Source organism: Sminthopsis crassicaudata, chromosome 4 (genome assembly GCF_048593235.1).
Source record: "Sminthopsis crassicaudata isolate SCR6 chromosome 4, ASM4859323v1, whole genome shotgun sequence".
Lineage (NCBI taxonomy): Eukaryota > Metazoa > Chordata > Mammalia > Dasyuromorphia > Dasyuridae > Sminthopsis > Sminthopsis crassicaudata.
In genome coordinates, this window is record NC_133620.1 from 31,934,271 (window position 1) to 31,957,973 (window position 23,703).

A 23,703-nucleotide genomic window follows, 5' to 3' on the forward strand; every position below is an offset into this window, starting at 1 on the left:
GATTCGGTTCCCCCCCTTTTTCGTTTTGGTGATTGGATTGAAGAGCTGGAGGGAAGCTCCCTCTTTTGCCCCCGTCTCCATTTCTCCGCGGGTTGGGGGGTGGGAGCTTGGGGGATGGGGTGGGTAAAGGCTGCTACTGATTTCAGGAAGATTTTTCGTTTCTGTTCAACCTAAAGGCGGAGGGCACAAACACCAGCCCCCAAAAGTTGTAGCCTGCAGTTCGGAAGGATCCGGCGTGTGTAAACATATCCGATGGGAGTAGGGTTGGGCCAAGCGTGGGCTACGTCCTGGGGTTGCCTCGGGGGAGACCAAGGTTAGTGAATCTCTTGGTGCAGGAAAATACGCATTTCGTGCAAAAGTTGTGGCCAAAGTCTGGCGGGAGGGATGGGGGTGGGGGGTTCCTTTTCTCTGGTCTCTCTTGGAAACCGCTCCCCACAAGCCGGCCCCTCGCCTCTGCCCCCCTGTCCTGGCTGGGGCTGACTCTCCTCGGGACTGCAGAGTTCCCGGGCTCGGGCTGCGGGTGGGATCCCAGGGAGCTCATCCATTAGAGGAAGAGGGGGAGGAGAGAGGAGGCGGGGAGGAGGGAGGAGGCCGGAGAGAGGAGGAGCCCCCGTCCCCCTGCGGAGGAGGAGCGCCCTGCCCCCACCCCGCGCTCCGATTTAGGTGGCGTGTCCCCGCCTGGGCGTGTGCGCTCTGCTCTGCCCCGATGGGGGGACTCGAAGGCTGCGGGGCAGCTGGCGAGGGGCGCTCCTCTGCTCGTGAGCACTGAAGGGGGGCGCTGGGCCAGCCCGAGCCTTTCTTCCTGCGCGATTCCCGCGGCTCCCTGTAGGAGGTGAGCGTCCCCAGGCTTGGGCCAGTGGCGTCGTAGGGCTGAGCTGAGAGCGGGCTGCCGCCGGGCTCGGGTCGGCTGGGACTCCGCGGCGCTGCAGCTCCTGCGGCCGGCAGTGACAGATCCAGTCCGAGGTACGTCTCCGCCGGCCCCCGGCCCCGGCTCCCGCGCGCGCCCCTTCTCCTCCAGCTCGCGGAGTGGCTCCGCGGGTCCCGGGGTGCCGGCGCCTGCATGCCTCGCGATGCACGATTAACTGCCTGCGCCCCGGTCCCGGATCCCCCAGGGGCAGCTGGATTCACACTCAAGCCTGCCTGCGTCCTGCGAGCTCGCGGGGACCGCGGGAGCTCCGGGCTTCTCCTGCGTGGCCGGGCGCGGATTGGAGCCGGGGAGCCGGGACGCGCTCGGCTGCTTGGCGGCGGCTGCCCGGGGCTGGGGGTGCGGGCTTGCGCCGTTCTCGGCGCTCGCTTTTCCAGCGCGCGGTTCTCGGACCCCCGCGGCTGATCCGGCCGCCGCCCCCGGGAGAAGTTCGCGGTGCTGGGTTCCCTCTTCGTCGTCTTTGGATCCCTCGTCCTTTGCGCTTGAGCTGGCAACTTCACGGGTCTCGGGGCGGGCTTCCCCGGGGGTCACCCTGGTGCTCGCTCCTCTGTCCCTCTCGCCCGTATTTCCCGACGCGCGTGGCCCGGGACTTATTGCGCTCCTTTCCCTCCCACGTTCTGATGGTCTCATCTTCAGTTCGGTGCCCTTGATCAGAGCCCATTTGGAGACAATTAGGGTCTATCTGTGGGAGAGGGATCATATGACTTCCAGGTCCACATGATGAAGGAGTCTAAACTCTCTTCTGTGCGGAGTTAATCATTCCGGAGTGGGACCGATGTATCCCGTGCTGTAAAAAGAGACGCCTCCACCTGGTTTTGCCGGTACCTGTATGTAGTTAGTGCCTCCGGTCAAGGACCGGAGTCCGACCTTCTTCGGAGCGTCATTTATGCCGGAGTAGGAAGCAGAAAGGATCGTGTAGCATTCCAAGCTTTGGAAAATATTCTGCGAGGAAAGGGCAAAAATCTGGACAGCACTTTTTTTTTTTTTTAATCTAGTATTTAAGGTCTCTTCCTGATGATTTTGTTGAATTGAGATTTCTGACTGCAGTCAACTGTGGGTGAACCTAATTCTTGGGCTAAGAATTGATTCTTAATAGTAAGGTCATATAGCAGAAAAAGTTCATGCACCATGGCTATAATTTGATTTTCCTTTGAAATTAGTAATCCTTAAAGCCGCATGGGGTACCTGGAACTTTCCCTTTCCGGAGCAATTAAGAAATAGTCAAAATTTTAGGTGAAGTACTCCCGAGAGAGCCAAAGCAATACTCTTGGGTCTCTCTACCTTGACCCACTCAGAACAATAAGGGCAATGTGATAATAAAATGAATTATCTTTGTTTTTCCTTCTTAGTGTGGTTTTGAATAATTAGTATCCTCTTTCATTAGTTCTGTAGATATTTTTTGATCAGCATTATTTGGCTTCCTTAGGAAACAGCTTGAGGTTGGCATAGGAGTCAGGCAAATAATTCTTACCCCCTTATGGGCTATTAAAATAAAATTGATTTCATGCCTTTTGTTAGCAACATCCTTTCAGCTATGTCTCTTAGAGTTCTCAGCTTTTGGCTCTCATTCTGCATTGTTTAGCATTTCAAGGTTTCAGCATTTTTTTTTCCCCTTTTAATTTGAGACTTTGTCATTTGTCAGCTTTAATTTTTCCTGTTTTGATGGGATCTGAAATTAACCGGCCGTTCTTAAAAAAACAAAACAAAACCCCCAAAACCCAAACCCTAGCAACTGCAGCTTCAATAACTATCCTCTTGTGAAACAAGCTTGGGACCCCCAAGTCAGACTTGTTGGTGCTAAGAACCACAAAACTAAACTCTAGGGGATTGTGATTGTTATGTTGAATGATATCCAGCAGGGGGAGTATAATATACTCCAGATGTATAAGGTGTAGAAACTAATTATTACAGGGTATTAAATGTTTCAAAAACTAAAAACCATGGGGCTTTATCTCTTGGCTAATACAAAGTTGCTTTATAGACTTACACTTCACAAAGTTGAGGGTAAAAGGTCTGCAACCTCAGATGTCACTGAAAGAGGACAATAAACGCTTCCGGGAGAGGCATTATTGTCTGAAAAAATGCATTTTTTATTGATATCTTTTGTTTTTACAGCAACTACATTTCCCCTTACAGCCATCCCTAAGAAGCAAGAATTTATTGTATCTTTTTGCATATTGATTACACTGTCAATACTTTTAGTGATCTAATAATTATTATTATAATTAATATATATAGTTATTATAATTAATAACAAAATAATTGTTATTATTAACATTAGCTTAATAATAGCCAACATTTGTATAGTACCAGGCACTAAGTCCTTTACAAATACCTCATTTGATTTTCACAGCTACTCTGGGAGATAAATGCTGTTACTATCTTCATTTTACAGATGAGGAAATTGAGATATAAAGTAACATGTACATGGTTACATAACTAGTATCTGAAGTCACATTTAAATTCAGATCCTTTTTGACTCTAGTCCCAGCTCTTTATCCATTGTACCTACTTAACATAAAAGATGAATTTTTTTTTTTTTTTGAGGCAGTTGGGGTTAAGTGACTTTCCTTGAGTCACACAGCTAGTAAGTGTTAAAGTATCTGAGGATATATTTGAATTCAGATCCTCCAGATTTCAGAGCGGTTGCTCTCTTTGCCCAAATCTGTTATTTTATTGTTACTGTGAATTCTTGGTGAGGAAACTATTTTGCCAGTGCAGATATCCCATATATATGTTAACAGCCTATTAAGTAACTGATCCAGCCTCACTTTGCCAGAATTATGGGTCAGAGATGAGACTTGAAATCTTGTGGATTCTGGTGCTTTATATTAGGCTGCTTGGAAGTGAAATTCTGTAACTGCACTCATGCCTTAAATACATCGGGGAGTTTCTGCTCTAAAAAAACCTTAGTACAAATCCTTTTGTGAACCAAAAGTCATCATTCATGTAAATCCTGATGTTCATGTATTAGGTAATGTGAGATAGAACCGTAATTCCAGTGCTTATCTTAGGCCACATTATTCTAAATGTTGGCAAATTCCCTGATTATTTATGATGATCTCTAAAGAATTCACATCAGACATATTCCAACTGAGTTGACTGATGCTGTTGCTTTGTACAGGCTATGGGGTTGTGTGTGTGTGTGTGTGTGTGTGTGTGTGTGTGTGTGTGTGTAATCTGAGTGTGTATGTATATATATACATATAAATATAAATAAAACTAACTAAATAAATACACACACACACACACATCTCTGTATTTCTGTCCTTCTCTTTCTCCTCCTCCCAGTCTCTGTCTCTCTGTCTCTGTGTGTCTCTTGAAGCCCCCTACAGTTTTCAAGGCTGCTGTTCTCACTCCTTTCTGAGATTCTCAATAGCTTTTGAGTTTGATTCACTCACCAAGTGGCCAAGACTTCCATCCTGAATTTTCATTAAAAGCAACCAAATCAGTTTCTTCTCTTTCCAAATCAGTTGCAGGCACTGGCTTTAAAAACAGACTTCTGCTGGGGATTCAGCTTCCATAAAGTCTTAGTAGTTTTAACTTGCCAATAGGGGTCAGGATTCTTTACTTAGCTTGAAGCTCTGGTGACTTTCGGAGATTTCTTTCCCCATGCAATGGGGGAGTTGGGGAGGGGGTTGTGTGCAGGAACCTGGCAAAGCTTTGTGCTTGAGAGAGAAATTGGGAAACCGATCCTCCCACTAGCTGGGAGCTTCCTAGAGCTTAACCTGACACTCCTGACAAGAGGACCTGGTTGCATCTTGTAAAAAGGCAGGTGTTAATTAGCCAATTTTACAAGGTAAGTAGCTTTGACTGCCTGCATATTTGAGGGAAGAATTTAGGTCTGTGAGCTGAGGCCAGAGGAAGATTTAAATATCTCCTCCATGGGCTGGGAAGTGATTAGTCTTGACTTCTTTAGGACCAAAATGATTCCTAATTTCCAGGGTTCATAAATCAAAGGAAAGTTCAGAATTCTAGTTTAAACACATTAGACAGGGTCAGCTGGAAAACTCAAGAATTCCTGTTAGGTATTATTACAGCCCTCATATTTTTGTTCAAAAATCACTGCTGATTTCTGATGAGTAAAGTACTTGAGAATATATTTTGAAATCATAGCAGGCTCTATTCCCGACCCATTATTAGGTTAGGCAATCATTAATTCCAATCTCATTAGTTAATGGGAATTCTTTTTTTTTTTTTTTTAAGATATTCTTAATGAATTTTTCCTGAAATTCTTTGATATTTGTCCACTAGGAGGACTTTTTTTTTTTTTTAATTTTAGAAGGAGGAAATATAATTTTCCTCCAAACTGGTCAAAAGAAGACAGAAACTACACACACGTGTGTGTACTCACACACGCACACACACATAGAAAGTCATTCAACTCAAGGTTACAGATAGGTTGTAATTTAAAGAATTAGACCAGAGAAAAGGGGAATGGTGAGACTACTGATATGGAATGCTGTATGTGCTTTCAGCTGAAATTGCTGAATTATTAATTAAGTTTGACTTTGTTACAAGAGATTTTTTCTGGAGTGATCTAAATATTCAAACACTAAAATAAAGCACCAATAAAACCTAGCTTTTGGGAAGAATCATTGGAAAATGCTTTTGAGATTGTTAAGTACCTTTTGAAATGTGTCTAACAGATGAAACTGAAAAACTTTTTAGGCATTACAATTTCCAAGCTGCAGAAGATATATAGCCATGGACTGACTTTTTAGTTCTTTTAAGTGAGGAGGGAGATATACTTCTGTCTGCCTGGGAAAAATGGAGGGTGCTTTTTATGACCTTGGGAAGGAGTAGGGCCACTTACCAAAGGGCTAATCATCAAGATGGAAAGACAGAATGGCCGTGATTCCCTAACTATATCTTGACACATTCAATGAGAGAATTGCTCCCAGGACTGGAGCCTGGCCCATCCGATGTGATGTTCCTGATGAACTCTTTTTATAGTTGAACTATGACAACATAACTCTGGAGGTCTCTAAGGAATAGACCTGCATTTATTTCCTGGTCAAAATTCCAGATTTCTTGTTTTCTTTTTGATTAAAGAGCCCCTTTTAATCACTTGGACCATTTTTTAAAGACTTCTGCAGGTTTTATTTTCACTTAAATGCTAAGACCTAGCTAAAGATTTAAAACCATTTTTTAAAAAATCATGAGCTAGGCCAGTAATTTTGGTCACTGTTGAAACAGAGAGATAAGTTGGAAGGGAATTTAAGAAAGGGAATAACTATCAGTCATTTTTGAGGAAGGGCCCTGGGGTCCACTTGGGACATTTTCTGCATCTTGGAGTAGTATATAGCTCACTTGCTTAAGAAAAAAATTTTTTTTGGCAAGAATGTTTATATTTATCTCTTTTATGCTGAAAACTCCTTAAATGACCTTAAATTTTTTTTTTTTATTTTTTTATTTTTTTTTTTTAGCAGCTATCAAAAGGTAGGGATAACAAGGCATAGTAGAGAGAGCCAATCTCAAGGCCAAGTAACCTGGATTCAAATTCTGCCTCTGATTTGAATTTACTGTCTGCCTAACTGTGGAGAAATCATTTCTCAGTGGTCTGCTATCTTTAGGACAGAAGGAAGAAAAAAAGAAATTTACATGATAATTTAATTATATATTTAAAAGGAATCACAGGTTGTACATAATAAATGCATAATTTCATGTGCTATCATCTTCCTCCCTCTCCCCCTCCATGTTTTCTACTATTAGGGAAATGCTTGTTCTATTTCATAGATTAAAATTAAAATAAATTATAAAAAAAGAGAAAAGGTGTTAAGGTTGTAAAGGTGATGATTGCCATTAGTCAAGGGAATTTCCAATTTCCATATACTAATGAAATTACAGCTCTGGTTATTATTCCTAAAATGTGGGAAATTTTATTGATTAAATTGTGTGAAATAGTTTGATAATTATATTCCACAATTCATGCCAAAGTGCTATATTTGTATGTGCTCTAACCCTCATATTTATTATTTATATTTACTTTGTCTCCCCCATTAGAGTATAATAAATTTATTTCAAATAGAGATTGTTTCATTCTTTGTACTAATCTCTAGGACTTGGTACATAGGTTGTTAATAAATGCTTGTTGATTAAATATTTTCTTAATTTATTACTAATTATTTTAAAATTTCTTTTAAAATTTGAGTTCCAGATTCTCTTTCTTTCCTTTCCCCCTCCTTTCTCTTCCCCTCCCTTTCCTCTGCTCACTGAGAAATCAAACAATATGATAATTAATATAAAATCATGAAAAATACATTTCCATATTAGTCATATGACAAAATAAAAGCAAAATATAAAGAAAGCAAGAATTATATTTCAATGTATACTGTTCAGTTCTATCTCTGGAGGTGGATAGATTTTTCTTTTTCTTTTTTCATCATGAGTCCTTTGGAATTGTCTTGGATCACTGTATTGATTGAAGCAGCCAAATCTTTCATACTTTATCATCATTACAACCTCATTATGCACAGTAACCTCCAGTTCTTCTCACTTTACTTTGCAATGGCTTATATAGATTTTGCCATGCTTTTCTGATCATCTCCCTCTCCATTTCTTGTAGCACAAAGTACTCCATCACAATCATATACCACAATTTATTGAGCCCTTCCCCAACTGGTGAGCATCCTCTTGGTTTCCAATTCTTTTTCCTCACAGAAAAGAGCTGCTATAAATAATTTTACATTATAGGTTCTTTTCTTTTTCTTTGATGTCTTAGTAGTGGTATTGCTGGATCAAAGAGTATGCAGTTTTATAGCCCTTTGGGCAGAGTTCCAAATTGTTTTCCAGAATGCTTGCACCCGGTTACTTACTCCACCAGCAGTTCATTAGTGTAACTGTTTTCTCTTATCCTCTTCAGCATTTGTCGTTTTTTAGAGGTGTAATAGAGAACCTTACAGTTATTTTAACTCACCTTTCTCTAATCAACAGTGACTTAGAGCATTTTAAAAAAATGACTTGATTTCTTAGTTTTGTTTTTATAGCTTTGATTTCTTCTTTTGAAAACTACCTGTTCATATCTTTGACCAATTACCAATTTGGGAATGGTTCTTATTTTTATAAAACTGTCTCAGTTTACTATATATTTGGGAAATGAGGCTTTTATCATTGCTGTAAAATTTTCATTGTCTATGGTATCTTTTAGCAATATGTAGTTTCCCATATTACCTCTTTTTATTAAATCTAATTTTGCTTTTGCTTTGTCTGAAATCATGATTGTTACTTCTACATTTTTTTTTTTTTTACTTCAGCTAAATATTAGATTTTCTGCCCTTTATTTTAACTCTGGCTATGTCTTTCTGTTTCAAGTGTGTCTCTGTAAGCCACATGTTATTAGATTCTGGTTCCTAATCCTTTTTGAACTATATTTCCATTTTATGGGTGAGCTTATTCATTCACAGTTATGATTACTGTGTATTTCCTTTCAAACTATTTTCTTCTGTTTATGTTTCTCTCTCTTTATTCTGTCTCTCCTCTAAAGTTACTTTTGCTTCTTATTGCCTTTACCTTTACTTTTATCATCCCTCCCTCTGTATCTCTTATCCCCTTCCCTTCCTATTTCCCTGTTCAATAAGGTAGATTTTCTATACCCAACTAAATGTGTGTATATGTATTTGTCTGTCTGTCTCTATTTGTCTTTCTGTGTTTCTGTCTATCTGTGTATATGCCTGCATGCCTATTTGTCTGTTTGTATTTGTCTATCTGTCTATGTTGGTCCGTCTATCTGTCTATCTAAATGTCTATCGTCTGTCCGCCTATCCATCTATCCACCTGCCTATCTGTCTGCCTGCCTATCTATCTATCTATCTATCTATCTATCTATCTATCTATCTATCTATCTATCTATCTGTCCCCATCCATTTTTCTATCTATCTACTTATCTGTCTGCCCATTTTTTTTGCCCAAATTTTTTTCCCTCCCTTCTCCCCATCCTCTCCCCCAGTTGGCAAGTGATCCAAAAGTGATCCAATATATGTTAAACATGTGCAGTTCCTCTCCATATATTTCCACAAATATCACTGAGCTCTGGTCTTTCCCCCGTAAAGTCCCTACTCCCTTGCAGCCACTCTTCAACTATGACCCTGAACCAATTATGTGCAATAGAGTCACCCATCAGCGCCAACTGTATGCAGTGGCTGGTATACCTGAAAAAAGGAACTTTGCTAAACAAACCTGGCAAGTTTTAGCCCTTGAACTTTCTGAGGAGCTGCAATCAAGCAAGGACTATACCTTTGGAAGGCTTTATGTAAATTACTGAAATAAAATTGCTTGTCTTCTGATGAAGGGAGGAGGGATGGAAGAGAAGGAGAATATTTGGAACTCAGAATTTTAATAAATGATTGTTAAATTTTTTAATGTGTAATTGAGAAATATTTAATGAAATAAGTGAAGATATTTTGAAAGGTTTGGAAGGTAAAAATTTTTAGCAGTGTTAATGGATATGTCTCAATGGATAAAGTGGGGTTATTTCACAATCTGATTTATTTTCTACTCCATGTTATGCTATTACCATTATTGGAGATGGAAAGAATATATAGGGTCATTTTGCAGATGACTAGATTCTCTTTTATGTGGTTTTTCAGTCATTAATGTCCTGACTGATACTTTTGAAATGTTCTTGTTTTGAGAACCCTGGTTCTCAAAAATAAGTATATGACTTAGCTATATGACTTAAGGAGGGTCACGTAACCTTTCTGTGTCTCATTTTTTTTCATCTGTAAATTGAGGAGATTGGATTTTTTTGGTCTTTTCTATTTCTAAATCTATACATTTAGAATTTTATTTAAAAGTAGCTATAGGTTATTAAGAAGATAAACTTATTTGAGGTAAAATATGAGTGGATTAGTGCTTCCAAGCTTGCTGGGAAGGTGACATCCTAGACACTTGTATGTTATTCACTCAATACTGTCTTTTGGTATGGATTCTTTGCTGGGTGGATGCTTCCCCCTCTTCCCCCTGCCATTTAAGAACAGATATCTCATCTTGTTAAATTTAACTCTATTACCGAGTTACAGCAGACACTTGTTTTCAAGTATTTGATCAGGAAGTCATCAGGAAAAGGGACTTGATTAATACTCTGATGTACCAGAAGACAGAGCCCAGGGTACAGTGCCTGGGAGGCAGATTTTGACTTAATAGAAGTCCTCAAATGGACTGATCCTCCATGTAAGGTACAAAGTACCTGACTACCTGGAGGTGGCCCTTGGAGGGGGAGGCTAGATTAGAAGGATCCTTTGCTATTCTATGAATCGATGAGTAAGATTAAATCCACCTTTGAGGGGAAGCACCTCTGACTCATACATTTTGTTTTGTTGCAGTCTTCACTTTGTGTGTGTGGGAGAAGTTTCTGAACTCCTTAATGTATATATTTAGTATTGCTGATTTACACTTTTCAACAAAGTTCCCAGGCAAATGAGGAAGTTGTAATTAATAAGCTGAAGATGCCTCTTTCTTTGGTTTTCTTGAATTTTGAATGACATTTGCTTTGTTTTGCTGTTCATTTATTTTAGTCACGTCCAACTCTTCCCTATTAGGTATTTTCTTGGCAGAGAAACTGGGGAGACTTGCCATTTCCTTCTCCAGCATATTTTACAGATGAGGAAACTGAGGCAAATGGTTAAGTGATCTTCCCAAGGTCACACAGCTTTTAAGTATCTGGGGTCGGATTTGAACTCATGAAAATGAGTGTTAATGAGTCCAAACCCAGTGCTTTATGCCCTGGTAATAGTATTTGCTACTTGCCTTTTCCACTGTATCCATGGTGAATCAAGAAAAAAAAAAGTACAATGTGTAATGTCATAAAATAGAGTATCAGTCCATTTTTTCAATTAAGTCAAAATTAGCATTTCCTTCCTTCATTATTATTAAATAACATTTACTTATATTATTATGTGTTATTTACCATTATATAATGTTATATATGTACATATATAATAGTATTATATTAAATAACACCTGAGTCAAATCCTACTTCTGACCCTAAGAAGCTGAGTGACCTTGGGCAAATCAATTATCTTCTTAGAGATTCAGTTTGAGGAAGTTGGGCAAGTTGGCTTCTGAGCTCCTTTCTGGTTCTGAGTCTATGAGCCTGTGATAATAATAGCCAGTCTTTATATAGCACTTTGAAGCTGGAATAGTACTTTGTGTATATTATCTCACAGCTGATTTTCAAAACAGCTCTGGGAGATATCATTATTTCTGCATTATAGTTGAGGAATCTGAAGCTCAGAAAAATTAAGTGACTTGTTTAGGATTGATCGATTAGCTACTATTTACAATTTCATTTGAACTCAGTTTCTTTCTGACACTAGGCGTAGTGCTTTGTGAAATAAATGCTATAAGTAATGGGGACAAACTAGAACCTGTTAGGATTCTTATAAGGTGATGGATGTACTTGGTTCACACCTTTAAAGGAGTTTACACCTTTAAAGGAGCTCCATCATTGGTCCTTTAAGGAGCTCCCACAAGCCCATTCTCAGAGAATCTAGAGGGAATCAAGGGGAGAGCTTCAAGGAAGCTCGAGGAGCTTCAGAGCCAATATTCAGTGGATTCGCAAGTCCAGGAGATTCACAAGTCTTTTGGGAGATTCACAACTAGGATTGACTTCGGGGAAACCCACAATCCCACACTCTCGGAGGCAGAGTAAGATTTCATTTCCCATGTCTACCTTCATGCTGGCTGGAGGCTTTGGATTCAGAGGGAGCTAGAGGCTGAAGCTGGCTGGAGACATTCTGATGAGAGCTTATGGGGGAACCAAGGAAAGAGATAGGTCTCTATTAAAGCTAGCTGGACCCCAGGAAAAGATTGAAGACACGATAAAGGATCTGGATTTTAACTTCTGGCTAGATTTGGGATTATTGAACTGAACTGAAACTGAAGCCTCCAGAAGCTCCCCAAGACACCTGCCCCAAGAGAACGATTACGATTTAGAGAAACACAACTTCACAGTCGATCAGTGGAATAGGTTAGGTTCACAGAACAAAATAGTCAATGACTATAGTATTAGTGTTTGATAAACCCAAAGACCACAGCTTTTGGGATAAGAACTCACTATTTGACAAAAATTGCTGGGGAAATTGGAAATTAGTATGGCAGAAACTAGGCATTGACCCACACCTAATACTTATACCAAGATAAGGTCAAAATGGATTTATGATTTAGACATAAAGGGAGATATATCATATCTGGGATATATATACACCTATATGTATATATATTATAAACAAAGGGCAGTCTGTCTCTTAGATCTATGGAGAAGGAAGGAATTTGGGGCCAAAGAAGAACTGGAGTGCATTATGGAATGCAAAATGGATAATTCTGGTTATATTAAGTTAAAAAGTTTTTGTGCAAATAAAACCAATGCAAACAAGATAAGAAGAGAAGCAATAAACTGGGAAAATTTTTTTACATTCAAGGGTTCTGCTAAAGGCCTTATTTCTAAAATATATAGAGAATTGACTCAAATTTATAAGAATTCAAGCCATTCTCCAATTGGTAACTGATCAAAGGAAATGAATAGACAATTTTAGATGAAGAAATTGAAACCATTTCTGGTCATATGAAAAGATGCTCTGAATCACTATTGATTCAAGAAATGCTAATTAAGACAATTCTGAGATACCACTAAACACCTCTCAGATTAGCTAAGATGACAGGAAAAGATAGTGATGAATGTTGGAGGGGATGTGGGAAAACTGAGACACATTGTCCACATTGTTGGTGGAATTGTGAATGCATCCAACCATTCTGGAGAGCAGTTTGGAACTATGCCCAAAGAGCTATCAAACTGCATCCCCTTTGATCCAGCAATGTCTTTCCTGGACTTATCACAAAGAGATCTTAAAAGGAGGGAAAGGGACCCACATGTGCAAAAATGTTTGTGGCAGCCCTTTTTGTAGTGGCAAGAAACTGGAAACTGAGTGGATGCCCATCAATTGGAGATTGGTTGAATAAATTGTGGTATCTAAATGTTATTGGATATTATTGTTCTGTAAGAAACAATCAGGAGGAGGATTTTAGAGAGGTCTGGAAAAACTTACATGAACTGATGCTGAGGGAAATGAGCAGAACCAGGAGATCATTGTACACAGCAACAACAAGACTATACTATGATCAATTCTCATGGACATGGCTCTTTTCAACAATGATTCAGGGCAGTTCTAGTAGACTTGTGATGGAGAGAGCCATCTACACAGAGGGAGGACCCAGAGGGAGGGTGAGAACTGAGTGTGAATCACAACATAGTATTTTCACTTTTTTTTTTTTTGTTGTTGTTGTTTGCTTGCATTTTGTTTTGTTTTTTTTTCATCTTTTTTCCTTTTTTGATCTGATTTTTCTTGTGCAGCATGATGATTGTGAAATATGTATAAAAGAATTGCACATGTCTAACACACTTTGTATTACTTGCCATCTAGGGGAAGGGGGGATGGGAGGAAAAAATTTTGGAACACAAGGTTTTACAAGGTGAATGTTGAAAATTATCTATGATATGTTTTGAAAATAAAAAGTTTTTTTTTTTTAATTCATTTTTTCAAATTATCCCCTCCCTCCCTCCACTCCCTCCCCCCGATGACAGGTAATCCCATACATTTCTACATGTGTTACAATATAACCTAGATACAATATATGTGTGTAAATACCAGAAAATAAAAAGTTTTAATAAAAATAGTATTTAATTATTTCCTTCCTTTTCTTCTCTCTTTGGCATCTCCTTTTTTGCCCCCCCCCCCATTTATATATTTAATTGATTCTTAATCTGACCTTTTCTTCCCTTTCTCCCTTTCTCCTCTAAAAGTTTATTAGCAGCCTATATGAGCATTGTCTTCTCCCCTTTAAAGCCTTCGTCCTCATGCTGGCTTGGGGGGTTACCCAGTGCTGATCAGAGCAGTGTAAGCAGAACATAAACTCCTGATGCTACTCCTGAGTGACCAGTGATGTGTTTATCATGTCTAAAAAGCTTAGTGTATTTTTTTAATTTATTCAGCACTATTTATTAAGTCAACAAGAGGGTTTTACCACCGTAAAAGGCCATGAAGGGAGAAATCCCCACTGAATAAATAAATCCGTTCTTGTGGGAAGCAGGGGCTGCCTCAGGTTGGCAGATATGGTTTGTAAAAATTGTGATGCGATTTTTTTTTTTTCAAATTTTGTTCATACCTGTGCGGGAAGCTCTCTCTACTGTGGCAGGTAGGCAACCTGAACTACCTTTGTCTTAGAGAAGGACTCGGGGCAGTCCCGACTTACACATGGCCGGGATGGGTCAGAAGCAGAATAGGACCCTAGCTGTCCCAGTCTCCAGGGTTGGTCCTGGTCCATACCAAGCTGCCTTTCACTGGGAGACGGGGACAATCATCAAACTGGATAACAATAACTGGATAAAAATAAAAATAACAAGTTGTTATTACTTAAATCATCAAAAACAGGGCATCATATTCCATCCAAGCAAGCGGGACTGCTGGGAGCAGCCCTTTCAACTTAAGTGACAAAGCACGGTTTGGCTCCCCAGTGATGTAGAAAGAGTAATTAATCATGAAAAGAACATACCTATTGCCATCAATACAGGTGTTAGTCTTAATGTTGCCTTCTCACTTAATCTTCTTTGGGGAGATTAAGCTGTATGGTTAAGAGGCTTGGTTTAATAAAACTCGAAGAGGAATATTATTTGTATTAAAGTATTGGACTTGGCAAGTATCACAGCCACGAAGATATTGCGCTCCACGCCACCTGTTTCCAATTATGTATCACAAAACAGTGAAACAAGCCAAGGAAAATGATCATTTTGAGGTTGGAGCCTTGGAGGAGGGAGTCTTGGGAAGAAAGGGTCGTAGATACAGTTGCAGAGAAATTGACATTGGCTTTTAGGTTGGTCTCGAAATCTTAAGTGTTGGCAATGTTTTTCTTATTTTAAGGCTTGGAGGGAATCTTCTGTTCTGCTGCTTGTTATTTCTCAGATAGCATACGGAAAAGTCGTTGGGTGGTTTTTGCCAGGTCCTGAGGAGTCGAGTTTCAGGCAACCGTCAGCAAGCATTTATTAAGCACTTACTATGTGCCAGGCTCTGTATAATCTGTGTGTTCCCAATTGTGGATCTGGAAAAATATTTAAATCTTCACCCATTTTGTAACCACCTATCATCTAGCTGGAGATGCAGTGAAGAGAATCAAGAAATCCCGAGTTTGAATCTAGCCTCAGAGATTTACAAGTTGTGTAATCTGGAAATATTATGTAACCTCTGTCTGCCTCAGTTTTCTCATCTGTAAAATGGGGATAATAATACCACATACCTTCCATGGTCATTATGAAGATAAAATGAGGCCATATTTGTAAAGTGCTCTCTATACTTTAAAGCCCTAGTAAATGCTAGTTATCATCTTCATCTCCATCATCATCCTAATCATTATGTCTTCATGCTTTCCCTTCACAATATCTCTTGAATCTATTCTTTCCTTTCCAGTATTATGGCTACCATATCCAACTCAGACTTCATCTCTTGCCTAGATCATTATAGCAGCAGCCTTTTAACTGATATTGTAGTTTTAATTCTTTCCCCTTTCTAGTGTCTCCTCCACAAAACTGCCAAAATAATCTTCCTAAAGTATAAATCTAACCCTATCATTCCTCCTTGTTTAGTGACCATCTGAGGCTCCCACTTGTCTGTAGGATAAAATATAAACTCTTGTTTCTAAGATAAAATACAAACTCTTGTCTCTAGGATAAAATATAAACTCTCATTAAACATTAAAATACAACTCTGAATAAGATAAAACACAATACAGATTCCTTATTAAATTTTTTTCATTGCACAAAAACTTAACTTTCCTCATTTTTTCTCTCCAGTGAAAGAAAGAAAAATCATAATTCTTGTAACAAATCTCAATTTGACTTCCAAGCTGCCTCTCTACTAACTTTCTAAGCTTATTGTATATATATATTTGTATTCATTTGGCATTCCAGCCAGATAAGCCCTTTTTCAATTTTTTTGTTCTTGCTTTTGTGAACCCATTTGGGGTTTTCTTGGCAAAGTTATGGGAGGAGTTTGCCATTTCCTTTTTCTGCTCTTTTTCCAGAGGAGAAAACTGAGGCAAAAAGGTGAAGTGACTTACTGAGGGTCACACAGCTGGTAAGGCTTTGAGGCGACATCTGGTCTTCCTGACTCCAGGCCCAGTTCTCTATCCATTGCAACACCTAGCTTCCCAAATTTGGCATTCCCCAACCCTGGACTATTTTCCCCTCCTCTCAGCTCTTAGAAAATCTTAATATTCTTTCAGATTCTGCTCCTCTGCCATTTCCCATGTGGGAACATTTCTTGATCCTCTTAGTGATTGCTCTTTACCTCTTTCTCAAATGATCGTGTGTTATGTGCTCATCTGTTCATCCGTTGTGTCCTTCTACTTAATTATAACCCTGAAAGGACAGGAAATGGTTTTCATTTTGTTTTATTATCCCTGGTACCCAGCTCAATGCTCAGCACAGCATGTGCTTGTTGGATTGGACTGGATGTTGGATAATAGTTAATGTCATCATTTTTCAATGCTATATTTTTTACCACTAAATTTTCTTTTTTCTCTCTTTTTAATTAAGGGGCAAGGGTAGGAAGGAAGGAGTAGGAAAGAGCCTAACTGGGAGTATCAGAATTACTGGGTGTGATAATTTCTATCAATGTTTATCTCAAGAAATCAGCCTTTCTCTATACCTACGCGTTTCAGTATTTGAGATGCTGATGATAATTGAGAAATTCTCTCCTTTCCCTTTACTAAAAGAATACTCCCAGGGTTCCTTTCCGGTACAGACCTCTCTGGCAGTGGTTTCCAGACTTTATAGAGGGACATTACCTGCTTAAAGTTGTAGCCCCCCTTTTCTTAATACAAGCTACACAGTTTTCCCCCTTTTCTTCAATCTACACAAAGTTTTTCCCCTTTTCTTTAATCTACACAGAGTTTTTCCTTTTTTATTAAAGCAATCTACATGAAGTTTTCCCCTTTTTCTTAAAACAATCTACACAGTGTTTCCCCTTTTCTTAAAACAATCTACACAATTTTCCCCTTTTCTTAAAACAATCTATACAAATCATTTTCTTGGTTTACATTTTATTAAAATAAAAAGTTATCATAATTTTAATAACACCCAAGTGTTAACACTCCATAATAACACCCCATAAAAGAGAATAAGAACGAGATTACTTGCTGTGCAGCATTCATCAGGATGTCAGAGGAGCATGGATTGAGACATGGACAGGACTTTTTGGATTATTGAAGTCCAACTTCCTCAATATACAGTTAAGTAAACTTTGGCCCAGAGAAATGGAAGGACTCAGAGACAGAATGGAGGTTTTCTGTCTCCAGTCCTCCAAATTTCCACTGCCATATTAACCTCCCAAAGGTCTAGTGGTCTCCATAGCATCTCTGTAGATGTTGGGTACCAGGGACCAAGGTGGAGAAGAGGAGGTAGTAAATAAAATTTACAATTTTAAATTTCCCCCTGTAGTGGGCTCCAAAGGGGCCTTGACTGTCAGACATTTCATGAGGCCCCAGAAACCCCCTTAAGTGCCCATTTTTGACTGCTAGCAGACCTTTCCATGTCTGATCTATGGGGGTTTTCATGGAACCTGACCCTGCCTCTTGTAGGATGGGTTTCTAAGGAGACATTCCATCCAGTATATTACCATAAGCACATAACCTTAATCCCCCTCCATCTCTCCTAGAGGATCCTAACTTTTTCTTCTTATGGGTGGGATAGGATGGTTAGTCTCTGTTGAGAGAATTTGGGAGTAGGAAGCAGGGAAATTAAATAGTAAACAACAAATGATCAAATATTGGCTATGTCAGAGAATGGGATTCAGGTTTGGGCTAGAGTCATTCCTGACGGGCCCCCAAGGTCCTTCCAACTTTAACACAGTGTCTAGCATATATAGTAAATGCTTAATAAATTCATGCTGACTGTGACTGAGCTCTAGGGAGTGGAATCACCTTTTTGTTGCTTTTTTTTTTTTTTTTTTTTTTTAAAGCAGCCCCCGCTTGCTGAAATTTCTGTCTTCTTGAGTTTGTCCTTTAACCTACTTAGCTACAACAATGTCAAACTAAACATAAAAAAATGGGAGGAGGAGGGAAGGATGAAGGGCAGAGGGGCAGAATTTCCAAGTGGTACAAATATCTTCCCTTGGCCCCGCTCCAGTTCCCATAGACTTGGGCCGTGTCTTACTGAGCATCTGTCCTGTGACCGTGTAATATCAGTGACATCTCGTCTGGGTGTATTTGCAGTTTTGATTGGCTCTCTTCGTTTCTCAGAAAACAGATTTATATATTTATTTTTGCTTTTTATTTTGGGTAAGGAGGACACTGAACTGAGATTTGCATTAATATTTGGAATAAGTAACTCTTCTCTTTTTCACACCTGTACTTTGACCTTTAGTTTGTTAATGAGATATTCCTGTTAATTGTGTTTGGATGACAGATTTAGAGCTGGGAAAGACTTTCTAGTTCATCTTCTGCTCCACTTCATTTTTTTGCCCCTTTCCATCAAGATGTTACCACATAATGTACTGATAGTTTGCAAAGTATCTTCCCACAAACATCCCTTTCAATCCATATACAACTAGAAAGAATGGAGGGCAAGTATTACAACCCCCAGTTTTTAGAGGGGGAAACTGAGGCTCATGGACCTGGTCCAAGATCATGTGGCTGGTTCAAGACAGAATTGAGTCTAGAAGTCAGATTTTCTCTCAGTCTCTTTCCTTTGAACTGGCCATCTCTCATGGTTGGGAAACATTCCCTCATGATTTCCTTTTATTATAATCCTTTGTTTCCTTCAAAACTTAGCTTTCTACATGAGACCTTTATTAATTTCATCCCTTCCCCCATTATTAGAATCTTCTCCCCAAATTAGCTTATATTTTCATTGTCTAAATTTTATAAGTGCACGTTATCTTCCCTAATTGATTCCTAGGGGAGCAGGGATGATCTTTTTGGCTCTAGAATCCAGGAACCTAGTATAGTACCTGGCTTATCCTAGTCATTTAATAAAAGGTTGGTGTTCAATTGATTGATTTCCATGCTGCTTTGAGAATGGCTCTGGTCCTTGACTTAGTTATGGGCTTTTATTGCTTTGGTTTTATACCTCTGATGGAAGGGAGGATACAATCTTGTAGCTTAGGCAGCTTTCCCCATTATTTATTCTTTCCCAAGTATAGTGTTTAACAACCAGACAGACTTCCAAAGATTAGCCCTGTAAGCTGTATTACTTCTGCTCTCCAGTCCTCCAAAGAGCCATCTTTCTCACTGTCAGATTTATGTTCTGAGCAGGGTACTCTCACAGCAGACAGGAAAGCTGACATTGCTTTGTTTGTAGACGCACTTGAAATATGGCACCCACTGTATCAGCAATATTGTGGTCAAGGTGAGACAGCCTAATGAGGAGCCCCAAGAAAGGAGTCTGAGAACTGCCCCATGCCCACATGTTGCATCCTAGCAAGTTTGCAGCGTGTGAAGGACAGCTTAAGAGAATCAGGGAATGGAAGGCTCTTTTGGGAAGTGAATGGAAGGATGGAGACATACACACGCACACATGTGTGTGTATGTACATAATATGTATATATATATACATATACATATGCATATATATTTTTAGAAAGATAGGCTCTGTGTGTGTATATGTATATATATACTATATATATTATGTATATCTATATATCTATATATTCACATATATAATTAGAAAGATAGGCTGTGTGTATGTATATATATGTGTATATATATATATTACGTCTATCTATCTATCTATCTCTACATATATATATTTAGAAAGATAGGCTATATGTGTATATATAATATATAACATATATATATACACAGACATATATATTTAGGAAGATAGGCTCTGTGTGTGTGTGTGTATATATATATATATATATATATATATATATATATATATATATATATATGTAATATATATTTAGAAAGATAGGCTGTATTTGTATATATAGATATATATTTATGCAAAATATATGTATTATATATACACATACATATATATTTAGAAAGGCTGTGTGTGTGTGTGTGTGTGTGTGTGTGTGTGTGTGTGTGTGTGTGTGTTATAGACCAGTCATGGGGAGGAAAGGGGGATAAACAAACGACTTTAATGTTCCATAAGTTCCCTCAAGATGTACAAATGCTTAGAAGGCTGGTAACTTACATCTTTGGGAGGATCTTTGGACAAATATGGGTAAGAATAGCATAGGATGACAAAGCAAGTCTGGATTGTGATCACTGCCTTGATTTAAAGACTATCTTTGTCCCAAGTCTATATAATATATATAGTATATTAAATTTTTGACAAAGCAAAGAGAAAAGGGGTTGGAAAAAAATAGTACAAAGGAACGGGGAAGCCAGTTAACTGAGGATTTAGAAAATAATTAATGAAACAAAAATGTTAAAGAGATTGTGTTTGAGAACAATAAAGTGTAGGAGGAGTTTATCTTTAAGTCTACTTCCATTGTTGGGTTGGCTAGACTAAGCATGTGGGACTTAATGGCTAAGTCATGGAATTCCTGTTCCACAGGCCCCACGTAGGTCCAGCCTCCCTAACAGAGTAACAGTTTATTTTGTTTTCATGGCAAATATATTTTTTGGAGATTGCTGCTGGAGCTCAGAATGGAGAGAGCACCAGACTTGGAGTCAGAACACCTGAGTTCAAATATGACCTCAGAAACTTGCTGTGTGACCCTGGATGAGTCATTTAACCCTTTTACCTCAGTTTCCTCATCTATAAAATGAGCTGCAGAAGGGAATGGCCAACCACTCCAGTGTCTTTGCCAAGAAGACCCCATGGGGTCAGGAAGAGGAGGACCTGATTGGAACAACTGAAGAACAAGAGTTGGGGTCCTTCCTTTTCATTTTGATTGAATGGTCTTAAGGCAGAAGTCTAGAATTCTGGGTTGTAGTGCTGGCTTTGGAGTCAAATGTGTGATTGTGAGCCACAATGTACTTCCCAATTTTCTTACCCGGGTGATCCTTCAGCGTCTAATCTGTGGATGGTTTTAGCAATTTGGAACATGTTTGAAGGATGCTCAAGTTGGCAATGAATTAAATCAAGATGGGTCTTTCAGCCAAGAAGGTTGGAGTAACTTTCTAACCCATGTTTTGGCTCAGAAGACAGGACTCATTTGAAAATGTTGGGAAAGATTGAAAGGAAAAAGAAAAGGGGATGGCAGAGGATGAGATGGACAGATGGAGCCATGAGAGCAATGAACATGAGCTTGGACAGTCTCAGGACAAAGTGGAGAGGGCCTGATGTGCTGATCCTTGGACACAAAGGGTCAGACTGAACGAGAACTTTTAGTTAAGTTGGAGTAGCTCTCTAAGCCAATACTGTACATAAAGATAAGGGTAGATAGGGAATGGTTCTCGCCTACCTTAGACTAAATACAGTAAGCAAAAGAGTAAGAATGATTCCTTTCAAAATGGGATTGAAAAATGGGTATGTTTACCTTATTGTGTATTTGCATGGCTTTTGATTGAGTGCTGGGATGCCAGGAAAAGGTCCCGAAGAGCATCCAGATGCCCCTTGCACACACTTGTATCTGTTTCCATCCAGGACATCCCCTTTTTAAAGAGGTTGATGTCATCCATCTTTCCCCTTTGTTAAATTCCCAGTTTAATCCATTGAGTAACCAACATCGGAACAATTATTTTACCCATTTTTGTTTAACTTTTTATAGAAGGCTTTCCTGTAGAAGATTGGATTTCAAGGCTGACTGTAGCTAAAGCCAGTCCCCATAGGCTATATGTGTGTTGCAGGAATATAGATTTAGAGTTTGTTTTAGAATTCATCCAGCTCAGCCTCCAAACTTTACAAATGAGACTGAAAATAAGTTAGGGGATTTATCAGGTATATGACGAGAGATTAGAACCTAGAAATTTCTGATTCTTGAGCCTATGTTTCCTCTGCATGAAATCATTTAAGTTTTCCCAAGTTTCTCTGTATTCTTCATGGTTGACATTTCTCACTGATAGCTTTTATCTAAGAGGCAATGTGGTCTCGAGCCGGGATGGTCCAGCCATGGCGATGTGATGACAGAATAACTCTTTAAAATTCTAAGCTGCAAAAAGGGGCCATCCTACATTGGTGGAAGGTGTTTCCTTACCTGGGAATTCCTTTTGCCAGTTAAATCACAAGACTAATCCTAGTCTATGGCATAATAATACCTCCATTTTATCCCGATACTGTGATTTGTTCAGGTACTGCCCAATTGGTTCCAGATCTTTGTTACATAAACAAATGCTGCTGGAAGTGTTTTTGAGCAAAGGGGACCTTTCTCTGTCTGTTGTTGGCTTCCTTGAAATCTGTGCCCATGAGTGGTATTGTTGATCAAAGTTTTGCATAATTTAAAGACCTTTTAAATAAAATCCTATAGATTCTAAATGTGTCTTGGTAGTGTTAAATCATTACAGTCATGTCCATTCTTCATGATCCCATTTGGGATTTTCTTGGCAAAGATACTGGAGCAGTTGGCCATTTCCTTCTCCAGTTCATTTCACAGATGAGAAAACTGAGGTAAATAGGGCGAAGGGATTTGCCTAGGATCACACAGTAAGTAAATATCTGAGATAGTAATGTAACTCCCAAGTTAATCCCATTAATATTAGATTTTTTTGGACATCAATTTTTTCCTCATTTGAAAGGCCTAGTGGTTATATATTAGTGGTTTTACCTGAGGTCTCTGATCCTCCATTCATCCTGGATGGGAAAAAAAAATCCATTTTCACAAACCTCTAACTGAAATTTCAGGTTCTTTCAATTATAAATAAAGATAACAGAATATTATTCTGTGATGGGAGTTTTCCTAGACTGGGAATCTTTGACTTATTAAAAAAAAAAAAAAAAAGGATAACAAACCTTGCACTAGAGGTGCAATTTCAGATTCTAAGATTGTATGGTTCTGAGAGCAAAGGGTCCGGGTCTAACACCCATTTGTATGCATCTTTAGAGCTCATTCTTTTGAATCTGGATCACTTCAGGCTAGAAGCTTATTGTGGGCTTGTTTTGAGTTTCTAGTGCTTACAGGTGTTATTTATTAGGCATTTCATAATCTTTTATTGGCTCTCGGATGAGGTTACTGCCAGAAATACATTTTATAGAAGCTGGAGTTTTTTCCCCCTTCAAGATGGAGAAAGACATTTGCTATTTTAGAGCCACTCTTCAGGCCAGAAAATATCTTCCTTCAATCCATTACAGACATTATAAACTGTCCTACTGCATGATAACTTAAGGAGTGATTTTGAAGAAAGATTTCAGCTGATCCTGGTCTTTACCATTTGGTCTCTGATGACCTCAAGATGTTAGATTATAAACCATCCACGTCACAGATTTGAGGAAAGATGTCAGGTAGACTCTGAGAGGAGAAGATCCAGCTCTGGTTTTTTGTCTTATCTCCCCACACTTGTTTGAGATAGTGATAATGTGGGAGTATAATATATAGTTTGCTTGAAATATGGGGATCAATAATGACCACAGCTCACACTTCTATAGTACTTTAAGATTTTTTCAAATCCCTTTATACATTATCTAATTTGATCTTCAACATTTGATCCTGGAAGATAGATGCTATTATTATCTCCATCTTATTGGATTTGAGCCCTATTTCCCAATTCTGAGTCCGGCACTTTATTTAGTATAGGACATTTCTTGGTCATTTCTAGTCTGGTTAGGAAGTCCAGTTTGTGTTTTCTTGGGCTCTACTTGAAAAGCTTTTTTGTTAGCTGCCACCAAGATCACTTCTCAT

At 39.1% G+C, this 23,703-nt stretch overlaps 1 protein-coding gene across 2 annotated transcripts in view; it reads left to right on the forward strand.

The window, feature by feature from the left end:
- Positions 1-688: 688 nt before the first annotated feature.
- The window catches only part of TGFBR3 (transforming growth factor beta receptor 3), a 212,848-nt gene continuing 189,833 nt past the window's right edge, over positions 689-23,703 (forward strand). Inside the window, exon 1 of one of the 2 annotated variants that reach the window (XM_074266257.1) lies at positions 689-963. The gene's annotated coding sequence lies outside the window, so the exon portion shown is untranslated. The remainder of the gene's footprint in view (positions 964-23,703) is intronic. The other variant, XM_074266258.1, reaches the window with a different exon arrangement.